We start from the raw sequence: 12,466 nt of genomic DNA, 5'->3' as shown, positions 1-12,466 counted from the left end.
TCTTTAATAGGAAAAATTATATATATGTATGCAAATATTTCCTGAATCAGTAAAGAGATGGGGCCATAAATAAAAAAGATGGTACGTTCTTGCATTTATTTTTCCATGGGCAAAAAGATGTTTCCGTTCCTCTAATATTTTTCTGCATTTCTCAGTTTTTAATAATTTCAGAGTGGAAAGAGAAGGGAATCCTAAAGTGATGTTAGAGATGATCAATTCAGACTTCTCACCATTTGCCTGTCATCCATCTGTCCTGGTCCCCAGAGCATGCTGTTTCTTATTGATGCAAATGGGTATGTTTCCTGCAAGCACTTCAATTAAGACAACATGTTTTCTTTTTACTTGCATTTTTCTCTTTAGGAAGTCAGCACTGTAAATTAATTTTTAACACGTACCGAGAGTTAGCATTAAAGGAGGATTCTTTTAGTTGATATGTTTGTGAAGTACATTTTTTAAAATGGAAATATCCTTAAATAGATTTTAACAATTTTCTAAAGTTTGTATTTTTTTTTTAACTTATTCACTGCTGTCTTTGAAATAAAGTGGCCTGTGCTCCTTCAGTGATCTATAGTTAATGCTTTTGATCCTAGAGGGGAACTGTGCATTTTTCATTCATATTTTTTTGGGAAAACTGAGAGGTTTCTACCTTTGTGAAGGACCTATTTATTCTCCTGGAGGGCTCAAAATCTCTGCTAAACTGGATTGTCTATTTAAAGGCTTAGAACCCTGAAGCTGGTGTCTCTGCTCAAAAGAACAGTATGTCTGCCCTTATGAGTCTTTCCTAACTGTGGTACATTTTACCAGCTAGTGAGTCCTCTCTGATAAATACGACCATAAGTAATAATATTTTGTATTTGTAATTGGTAACTGTTAGCGGATTCCATTATCTGTTCTTAACTTCTTGGCTATTGTCCAGCTAGTTTGGATTCTGACATTTTACTGCCTTGCAGAATGACTTAGTTTTATTGGCTTTGTAGAAAAAAAAAAAGTTGTAAAATCTATGTTGAAAAAGCAGTTGGAAGGAACAAGAAGTTGTTCAGTTTTCTAAGCAAGCACATGTTTTGGGTTTTTAAAAGTGTGATTCTGTCAAACTTCTTGGAGCAGGAGACCTTTAAGTGTATTTAATACAACTCCACATATATCACTTAGGCAGGCAATGTGTGAATTGTTATCCATAACTGAAGTGTTTGTCATTAGACACTAATTTGTAATATAACGTCAATAGTAGATAAAATTGGTACCTGGGCTCCTGTTGTATTTTCAAGGCTTGTTTTTGTCTTTGTGTAGTGCTGATGACACATCCATGTAGGAAAAAAGAATTTTTATTAGTACTCTTTCAGCAGAAAGAAATTTTGGCACCTACATCAATGCTGATAGTAGAGAGCATCTGCACTGTTTGCTGTGATCATGCAGAGAAACAGTTGACTTCGTTTCTACAGCAGTTATGTCTATAATTTCCCTCGATTGCAGTCTACTTTCATTTAATTTGTGCTCAAGGGCCCTTCACATAGAATGATTTCTGCTGGGTGAAAGATCTTGCTACAGCTGAGAGGTCACAATATAATACACTCTATTGATTGTAATGAATACTTGGTATTTGCTGTATGCAGGATGCATGGAGGAATCCATTTTTAATCCAGAAACAAAAGTAAAATATAGATTGATTGTATCTACAGCTTGCAATTGAATTCACGGAGGCTTGGTTTCAGTTTGCAGTGGTCTGTCACCAGCTTAACTATACAAACTTTTTGGTTTTTAAGTTTGACTTTGTATGACAGCTGTTTTGTGGTGTTATCATTGCCAGCTGTACATGTAAACAAAGGCCTGCAGAGCAAAATGATTGTGTGACCACTAGTTATTTCCCAAATTCCAGAAAACAGATAATTTAATGGAATTTGAGAAACAGGATTATAGTTCTCATAAAAGAAAAAAGTATTTGCTAATTCTAACATGAACTCTATCTTTCCTAGCAGGCAATAAATAAAAATAAATCAGTTCTATTTGGGAAAGAAATCAGAATCTATGGGTGCCTTCCCAAAAGACAGTGGAGGCTGAGGACAAGGCCGTTAATTCCTCTCCTTTCTTTCTTTGTTCCCAGGACTTACTGGACCATCTGTGTGCTTCCTGTCTACACAGGTCACCAGTGCTCAAATTGTTCCCAGGTTAAAAAAAAATCACAGCTTCTGCTTTAAATTCCCTTCTCTGTGCATTTGTGAAGGAAGGAAAAGATGCATTTATGAGTGTTGGGGAAGGCTGCAGGTGGTCAAAAGCATTCTTAGTGATGAAGTGTTCTTTACATTGAGCAATACAGCTGGAGACAACCCTTCTCAGTTTTGTTTGTAGGTCATGGCAGCACTTGGTGAAGGGGAAACAACTGTGCTGTGAGATCTAGAGAAGAGGCACTTACAGATATAGAAGATTCCTGGCCATAGTACTGCACCATATTGCTTGACATGACTAATGTGGCCATCTCAAAACAGGGCATTTTCCCCCCTGTTTGATTTCACCCTCCATGCATAAAACCTATTTGTATATTCAGGAGTTAATATGCTAAATAAAACACAATTGTGTATGTTTTTTTTTATTAAAGCCCAATGAAGTCCTACTTAAAAAGGAGAAGGACTGCAATAAAGCCTCAAAACCCATATCCAGCTAACTGGGACAAATCTATAATGATATAAATTATGCCAAATTGTTGACTTCAGAGTCACGATACATCTGCAAGCTGTGGTGGAATTTGCCTCAGAGGATTTACCATACCAAATTAGTCTCAATATCAATCTGCTCTGCAAACTTGTCTCTGAATGTGGCCAGCACCAGATGTTTCAGAGGAAAGGTGGAGGGAGCCACCTGTTTCATATAGAAATGGAGCTAATGTGTTCTTTGCATTAGGTGCCCTTCTGAGTAGTGGTTAGCTACAGATCTAAGTCCAAAAGCAGAAAAAGTATTATTACTATTATAATCTTCATCACAAAATTTATGGAAACTAGATATTTTTGCTGGTTTTATATATGTAAGTTTGCTCATTGTTTTGAATGAAACTTTTTTTCAAGCTGATTCAGTATCAGTAAGTCTTTCATTTGTGGCAAGAAGAGAAACCTGTAGCTCCAGAGAAACTGAATTTCTGACATCAGCTGCCCAACAAATAGCAGTAGGAGAGGAAGTGACAAATTTTGGAGCTCTTTTTAATGGGATCTCATATGTAGGAAGAAGGTTTGCAATTATTAATTTAATGTTTTACAATAATTGAAATACATAATGAAACCCTTTATAGAGTTTCTGAACCTTCTGCAGCAGCCTTGCTTATTTTCATGCTCATCAGAATGAATATGAATATCAGTTAGACTATTGAGTTTCAAAGTGCATTTCCTATGATTATGGTTTAGGTCAGGATGGATGGAACTCAGGTATCCATCAAATACTATGCAATAATTAGAAGTGTATGAAGAAATTTGGATATTCATTGTCTACGTGAAAGAGTGATTCTTAATGCATAGAAAATAACAAAATGTTACAGAAATGGCACTGTTTTTAATTCCAGTTTAGCTGCTTACTTGAGCAGGAGTTGTCCAGAGGATGAGTAGGGAATTAAGTGCGCTGGGGCCGGCTGCAGGATCTCAGAGCTCAAGGTCAGGTTGTCCCAGAGGAGCAGTTGTGCTGCAGCCTCTTTAGACTGAGATGAATGAGTGTTATGAGGTGGAGAGCATTTTCCAGATTGTTTGAAGTTTGTGGCTGAAGGACAGTTGTGAGCTTTCGCTCCTTTAATGTTTTAGTAAGTTGCTGGGTAAATACTCTTGGCTAAATTAGTTCTGCTATTTCTGTCAGTTATAATTCTTTTTTCATTACAACTGTCTAGCTGTGCTTTACCTAACAAAGTTACATCCCTAAAAACTACATAGCAGCACACAGAATGTCAAGCTGTGGTCTTCCAACATGGACCTATTTACACAAGTAATATCAGCTCAGTAGCCCAAGACACCTAATATTTTTCTTTTACAGAGTGGAAAAATGAAATACATCTTAGAATTTTAATAAGTAAAAAGAACCACCACATGAGGTGTACAGTATTTAAATTTGAAAAAAAAAAGAAGGAAAAAAAAAGCCAGAGAATATCAGGTAGAGTGGCAGAGGTGAGACTGATTCTTTTCCTCCCTTTCCCTGTGCATTAAGAGCAAGCTGATAACAGCAAGAGCCACATGGTCCACTGAAGTTTCTCTTGTGCCACCAAAGGCAGGCTGGCTTCTAGGACTGCCTGGAATTCATGGTTGATGTGACTTTCACAGTGACAGCATGTTGCCACAAGTGCTAAAGAATCATAGCTCATCAAACTCAAGAGATGGCGCTGTCTCAGGATTTTCAGCCTGATCTGAAACCAGTGGAAACCACAGGTGCCTTTAGTCCAGGCGATAACAACATGAGGAGTTTTCTTATCTTGTATCTTAATGACTTTAAAAGAGAGAATTGTCAGAATTACCTAGGAAGGACCAAGCTCCCCTGTCTGTCACATGTACATTGGAACTCTGAGTTCAAAAATTGGTGTGTATGCCAGGCTTCGCAGATTACAGAAGAAAAAAGTCTCACTAATAACTAGTTCTAACTTGGTTTTAGTTCTTAATGATTCCTAAGGTTGTTAAACTGAAAGATAAACAACAAAATTTCTCTGAAACATCAAGGACAGATGTTTGGTCCTCCTTTTATGAGGCTTTTTTCATGCCTCTTTTTTTGAACATTGGGAAATTGAAGTCTTGTTTTTAGTTTTTATATTGGAAGGTATGGTTTGGGTCAAACTTAATGGTGGCCTTGTAGTCATGCAGGAATCCCATCCTACCCTACATCTAGTCTGATTTTTTTAAGCTCATGGCTCCTGTTGTTTTTGATTCTGATAATTAGAATCTGACATCTTTCCTGTAGATGTCAGAAAATGCCTCCTGTTTTTCTCTCATATCTCTCCTTAAAACTGTCTATTTTAAAGCAATATCCCCCAAGACCTCTGGCAATATACTGGCGGCAGACATAAGGAGCTAAGGTACAGGAAAATAAATGCTTGTGGCTCTCATTGTATGGTCAGCAAATGTTCTTGTATGTGTTCCTTTCTCATATTATAAGCAAGAATAAAACTGGTAGGCAGAGAGGAGATGGTGTAGACACATGATGTTACTGGTGTATAATGAACACAATATGAATTGCTTCAAAGTGAAACACTTCCAAGACATGAAAGAGGGGTGTTGAGTTTTGACTTTATTGGAGATTTGTCTCAGATTGACTTCTTGAGTGTAATAGTCCACTAGAATTCGAGGAAGTTAAGATGAGCTGTTACATGTTGGTGAAGATTGAAAGTTTTATTTCTTTCATGTTCATAGTGTGGTTTTTATTGAAAACCCAGTCAAAGGGTTCATAGGCCTGAATTCACCTATGAAATTGTAGTCATTCATCACAGAACAGAATAATCTTACTCATACTCTGCTTGAACAGAAAATTGGTCCTTGAACATGATGAAGGCCTACACTACCTAAGCCTTTGAAGGAGGAGACCTCTTCCAACTCACAGGTAATGAAAAGCAGAGTTGAGCTCTACTTGTGGGCTAGTTGGTCTTCCATTGCTGTGATCTGTGGCCCAAGCTGTTCACACAAACACTTCAGGGTAGCAGACCTGCCAGGCAGCAGGTGGCCTGGTGTAAGATGCTTGAGTCCCAATTAGTAGTTGTATCTTTTCATATCTGCAATATCTGATGCATTAAGCTACAAATAATGAGACAAATATTTCTTATCTCATACAATAGAGCTGAAACCCAGACAATAAATACAGCTTCAAATCTCCCCATCCCCCTTTTACAAAGTAAGCTTCTTTTTTACACAGAAATGAAGAAAGTCATTCGCTGCTGGCTTGGGTACAATGCTCTTGTTATCAGACTAGAGTCATAGCTGCAATGGCAGAGTGTAGCAGAAATGCATGGAAATATTATTAACTTCCAAATTAAGCACAGTATTTGTGAGTTGCAGTTGGGAGCAGAGGATTTTTAATTAGAAATCTTGACAAGGCTTAAATGAATTGTTTTTGTCCCAGTAAAAAGTGTGGCCTTGATAAATTTCTGCTACTGAAAAGCAAGTTAATTTCCCCTGTTCAATTCTTCTTTTAGTGGCTGTTATACATCATAGGAACTAATTTATGGGGGGAAGCACTGAGCGGGAATTGATGATTATTTTAAGAACAGATCTGCACAAAACTACTCACACGAGTAAAGCAGGCTGGGATTTGGTTCCCCATTCATACTCCACAAATGCTATTACCAGATGCTTCAGCAGGTTGAATCCCTTCCCCCCATCTTTGTGGCATGTAAGAATATAGTGTAACCCAAGGGTCTGCACTTCATTCTCTTACTTGCTGGCTCATGGGAGTGCCGGCATCAGTTTTGTGCTCTATTGCATTAAATAAAAATAAATAATTAGTGCTGTTTTACCAGTTTTAAACAGGTTAACTCTTAAACATAGAGAGAGGTGCTGTTTTCTGCTTGCAGTAGGAAGCAGATACCAATAGAAGCTCATGCCACAACTGCTTATCACCATCCTTTGTGGTGTGAGATGGTATCACTCATTCAGGGCTGCCAGCAATGCCTAACCCTCTTCTATCAAAATGAATCCTGTCCAGCTACATTTGCAATGTAAACTGTTTATGTTCAGGTGGGTGTTGTGGCCAAAGCATGTTAGGGAATGCATAAACAAGTAGATGCAGGGGAGCCTCCACAAGCAAGGCACAATCTGCTTATTTCTTTCTTTCTAATGGATTCTGTTATCATGACCACATTACTGTCCTTTCCTAATAAAAGCTGATGTTTTTCCAACCAGTTTTCCCACCTCAGGAAAAATTAATCCTGGGGGAAGACTACAAGGCATCCACTTTTTTCCCCGTAAAAAGGCCTTCTGGACTGATACCTCTTAAAGCCACATGGCTGCATGGTCAGAAGGGAATGTTCAGTGGTCTTTGTTAGAACTAGCACAGTCACAGAGCATGGCAGTGTTTCTCTAATGTGTTTGGTTGTGATTTGAAAATGGCACTGTTGCAGGAGAGACAGAGGAATCAGAAATTCTGCTACATTTCAGTGGATCACCTGCCCTGTTCATTACAACCATGGAGAAGTGCTGGGTGAAAGCACAGAACAGATATCTGGAGAATAGACCATTTCTGTAAAGGATGTTTTTTTTTTTTTCAAGTGCTGTATATGTTGAAGGCTTTGTCAACAGCCCCTGGGAGGGTGTAATAATGATGGCTGGCTCCAAAAGGCCAGCCTAGGCTGCTACATTTATGCAGACATTGAAGATTCAACCTCTGGAAAAGTCTGTGGTCTTCTGAACACACAAAATTCCCAGAGCAGTCAATGATTTCAAAAGCAGCATTTGGCCTCATGCCGTCAGCTTCAGTAATTATGCAATTCAATTAAATTCAAGTGGGAAAGTCACTCAGGCAATTTTGTAAAATCATACCTTTAATGAAGAAGAAGGAGGAAACAAACATATTTTTATCTATCTATAAATACATAATGTACATACAGACTGTAGTATATGTTGAAAGTTTTGCTACTAAGGATGATTCCATTTTCCCAAGCTGTTAGACTGTGCTCATCCCTGTGGCACATGACAGCCTTCTATTAGTGCATTAAGCCATATATCTTACTTGTCTCTCACATACGTATTGTCAGGTTCTTCTTCTAGGAGGCAAATCTTCTCCAATTAAGTCTCTTATTGTGATGGACCCGAGGGATTTTATTTATTTGTTTTCTTTTTCAGTCTACATGCTTCTACGCAAATATGCAGATAAGGGAAGATCAAAGGATTTTGCCTCGCGCTTGAAACAGAAGGTACAAAGGTCTGCCAAAGGCTCATTAATCCATGACTGATCCTGGGCTTTCCAACTTATCCTCTCTTGCTTTGTCATAGGAAGCCTTACACGGGGCACTTGGAGTGCAGGAGTGTGCCCTGGCTGCCAGCCAAGTGAAAGGAGACAGCTGAGAGGTAAGTGCTAATGCTGCCGAGGGCTGGCGGATCTGAAAACAGAAGGAAAATAATTGCTGCTGATGCGAATTTTCCAGCATACATGTGAGAATATGAGGATAGAGCCAAATAGGTTCAGAAAGGGTTTTCACTAACACCTGCCTGAAACTCAGCCTCCCTCAGGCACAGAGGGTCTGTCTTGGTTTAGATCAACCATTCAAGCACTTTAATGCAGCATCTACTGCCAGGTCCCCTTCACAACCCTGTTGAGTTTGGGACCCTCTTCCTCTCTCTGTGTTATGTTTTGGCTCCTTCATAACAAAATTATTCTAGCTTTCATCTCTAACTTCTCAGAATTCTGATGCTGGTTTTCAGCATCAGTGTTTTCCATAATGCCCAACCTGGGGTAAGATGAGGACCTGCACAATTATCAGAAGACCTCCTTCTCTCATCTGCTGTTTTAAAAGTAGCACTTCTTGACATTACCAAGATGTGTCCTAGGCAAATACCTGTCCTACCTTTATTTACATGTATTTTACAGCATTTTGTGCTGCAGTGACAGCTTTTAAAGGCAAATTATTTATTCTCTCAGGAAAATAATGCCTGAGAAATTCTGCCTGAGAAGTCTGGGGTCCCTGTGTCATTCTAGGCAGTTGCACAGTACATGATTGCTGTGTGATGTTGAGTAGGATAATCTGCTTTTAGGCGTGTGTGGCCACCAGTGGAGTGCATGGACTTGCATACCAGCTTTTAAAAAGAGTGAGTGAGCAGCTGGTCAGCTTGCCTCTGGTGCTCTACAGGGCCGGTAGGTAATCTGACAAACTTGACATGGTGTCACACACCAAAGGTCAGCACAGCAGTGGGAAGACTGATGAAATCTAAAAAATGACATCTGATATATACAGATACAACCATGTGAACTCCTCCTTCCCCTGCTTCAACTCATCATGATGCCCTTTTGGAAGGGTTTCTCCAGTTGGCAGAAACTTGCTAGTTCATTTTGGAGAACTCCATCATGAAGCTGCAGGGATTTTGAACTGTAAACACTAGAACAACCCACATATTCACTCTTTCCCCTCCCAGCTGATGTAGACTAGCCCTTAGCCAGAATGACAGGATGGGGAACTGAGTTCTCCTGGTTTGATCTAATTCCCTGGCCTTAAAGCCAACTATCTTGAATTTAAAGCCTTTGTCACCTATGTGATAAAAAAGAAGTTCGGGTTATATACAGAAAATGGAGATTTTTGAGCTGAAAATTGATTTAATTGTGGTATAAAGATTTAAAGACAAATTTAGACAAATTATCTCTTCCACTCTATACAGCCTGAAAGAGTCTTACACAGAAGAACATCTTTTACCTCTGTTGTGGTAGAAGGAGCTTTGGCTGGAAGGGAGTGAGAGCCCCTGGCCACTTTCATTATACAGGTTCTGGACCAGGCTTCTAAACAGAGGAAAAACTACAAGGTTTTATCACCAGCATTTTTCCTGGCATGTTTTTTCAGCTGTGACTTACTTCTATTGCTGCTCTCAGCTGGTGAGAACTGATTTATGAAGGAAATATAGCTAGGCTTAGGTAGTACTAGACTCAAACTAGTATTCACTGACTTTCATAAAGTTTATGGTATGAGCTTGGTGCTACACTAACTTGGTAAATGGAGATTTGGTTCCCATCTAATTCACATTTTCCCAGTTATTTTACTTTACTCAATCTTGCTTATCCTTAGTAAGTCAATAGGTTATCTGTACATATATAACAGGTAAATGCTGTCTGTCTGTGTCAGACATAAAACACTTGCCTTCCCCCAGAACTGTTATAATGAGATATATTTGCCCTCAATGTAACATCTGATGATTCCTAACCATATAATTTCACACAATATAGCCAAGACGACATAGTTTATTTTTGAATATAATTTATTCTCAAGCAGTCAGTTATTAAAATCTACTAGAGAATGCATTTAGATCTGTTTTAGCAGTTATTTCTTTCCCACACTCCAGAAAATATTTAAAACATTCAAGTATCTCATTTCAACTCCATTATGCTTGTGCTGCTTGCTTGACAAAAAATGCACTTTTCATAAACACGTTTCTCTTGTATCAACACTTAGAATTGACTGGGAATCAACAGAACAGAACTGGCTGCCAAGGCCTCCTGTGAGCCACAACTCCTGAGAGCTTGTGCTTTGAATGTGTATCAGCTCTCCTTCAGAATCAGCGGGGTCACTGCAGTCCCCAAAGCAGTAACACAGGGCCGTACACTGCCTTTTACCTCTTCTGAGAGTGTAGGAATGCCACTCAAATGGCATCTCCTGAGGGATGGAGTGGTCAGAGGATACGTGTCCAATTAGGCTCCCCAGCACTCACCAGCTGCAGCTGCTGCAGCGTTTTCTGTGCTATGAGGGAGAAGAAACGTGGTCTGCTGGCAGCTGCAGCCTAAAGGATGTCCTTGGGACATGCCCCAAAATGTTTCTATTATTTTCAGCAGGTAGTTACCTGCCACAGAGTCTTTTTGGTATCTGGGATCATGATCTCTCTTTCTCATGCTTGGATTAGATGATCTGAGATGGACTTTTCCGAGCTTGATAATGCAGTGATTCTAATTGATTGAAATGGGCTCTCTCTCTGTGCTCCTGGAAGTACAGGCAGTCTGTGTTCCTGCAAAAATATAAGGTTTGAACAGCTAACAGGACAGCTCAAAAAAGATTCTTAGTTTCTTTAAATTTTTATTTTCTTGAACTCTGAATAGATAGGGGTAAAATGGAGAAGGAAAAAGGAATTCTACTCTACAGACTTGAAACATATATGGGCATGATATTCATGAGCTTACTAATGTGATTGTCATGTCCTCTACACAAAAATCATCATTTGCATTTTCCATTTAAGAACTTTATATTCTTTATATACTTACTTGAATCCTGTAAAGAGAGCTGACAGTTCCTAAAGAGAAAAAAGACCACATTATTATTATGTCACTTCTAGAAATGCTAATGGCAGGATGTGAAGGACAGCGTAATTACAGTGTTGCTCTAGTGATTCTTCAGTAAAGGCTTTCTCAGTACTTTAATTATAAACTACATATTTCAGCAGTTTAACTTTCTAAATTCTCAGTCAAACACCCTTTGGGTTTGATTCACACTTGGTGGTGTTTGTTGATGTAAAAAAGCCTCGTCTACTCAAAGGCAAATTCCCGTGCAATTGGGAGCAGCCACATCTATGGAGGACAGCTGGGCTGAAGAGGAGGGGCAAGGAAAGAGCTCTTTTTCTGTGTAAGAACAAAACTGTTATTGAGAAGTAGGTGCACTGAAGTAAACAGAGGTGATAAAACCCATGGAAGAGAACCCAGGGAGAGTGTTAGGCATATATCAAGCAATTTTGACAGGCCAAGCTGAAAATCTGCAGAATATGTAAATGAAATCAGATGAGGTCAAAGCACAGCAAGAGTAAGAGATTTCTGCAACTCTCTAGACAGCATTATAGGGACCTGCTACCTCAGCATATCTAAACTTAGGAAAGGAAACTTAACACAGGGAAAGAACAAAACCGTCAAAATAACACCTTCTTAGATGCTTGTCCAGCAGGCAGAATTCTCCATATTCTAGAAAATTATTTTTAGTTGCTGAATCCATTTGCAAAGCTTTGGTTGAGGAAATTTACTTTTCAGGCAATGTACACTGAAATTCTATTGGGATTTGCGTGCAATATTTTCAGACTCATGCCTATGAATTTATGAATAAGAGCTGACTTACTAGGTGACCAAACACTTTCCTGAAGCAGGGCCAAGAGAAGGGACAGATAGTTCTGTTCAGCTCTTTAAGAAAGATACCTGAAAGCAGATAATATAATTTGAACAACACCCATGAATTTCTGAAAATTGGAAAGCACAAATCCAATGATTAGCAAGATTCCTTTGTTCAGAGAACAGCAATTTGAGAAGTCTGGTCTGCAAAGCCTCAAAGACCTCATTAGGAGCTTGTAATCCTTAGCTTGTTTGTAGACTCTTATAAGGGTACACTCAGTTTTGCCTTGAGAGCTGCTTGTCCTTGGTGGGGGAGAGTATGAAGGTCATAGTTTAGCTTTTGTGATAAGACAGTGTGTTGTGATTGATTTCAGTAATGATGGCATGGCAGCTGGGGAGGGGGCTTGAGGGAGGGAGCAAACACAGGCTGTTCTGGAATAACTTGCAACAGTTTTTAAATAAGAATGGGTAATACCTTGATTTCCTCTTGTTGCTGTTACAAGCCCTCCCACGCTCACCTATCTTTCTACTTCAAGCAAAGGATTTTTGAAAGTGGGAGGTCTCAGAACAGTTCAAATATTTAATTTCCTGTAAAAATATTATTTTTGCTCCTTGACAAGGAAGGTAGAGCTGGCTTCATTCTGAGAAACCACAAAATTCATGGGAAAGCTGAATATATATATCAGCTATTTTAACATTCATTTTCTGAGGAGTGTGCTACAGCTGGTTTTCTCCCCCTTCATTC

This window comes from Melospiza georgiana, chromosome 1, assembly GCF_028018845.1.
Source record: "Melospiza georgiana isolate bMelGeo1 chromosome 1, bMelGeo1.pri, whole genome shotgun sequence".
In the NCBI taxonomy this organism is placed as follows: domain Eukaryota; kingdom Metazoa; phylum Chordata; class Aves; order Passeriformes; family Passerellidae; genus Melospiza; species Melospiza georgiana.
Note: the sequence above shows the minus strand (reverse complement) of the source record.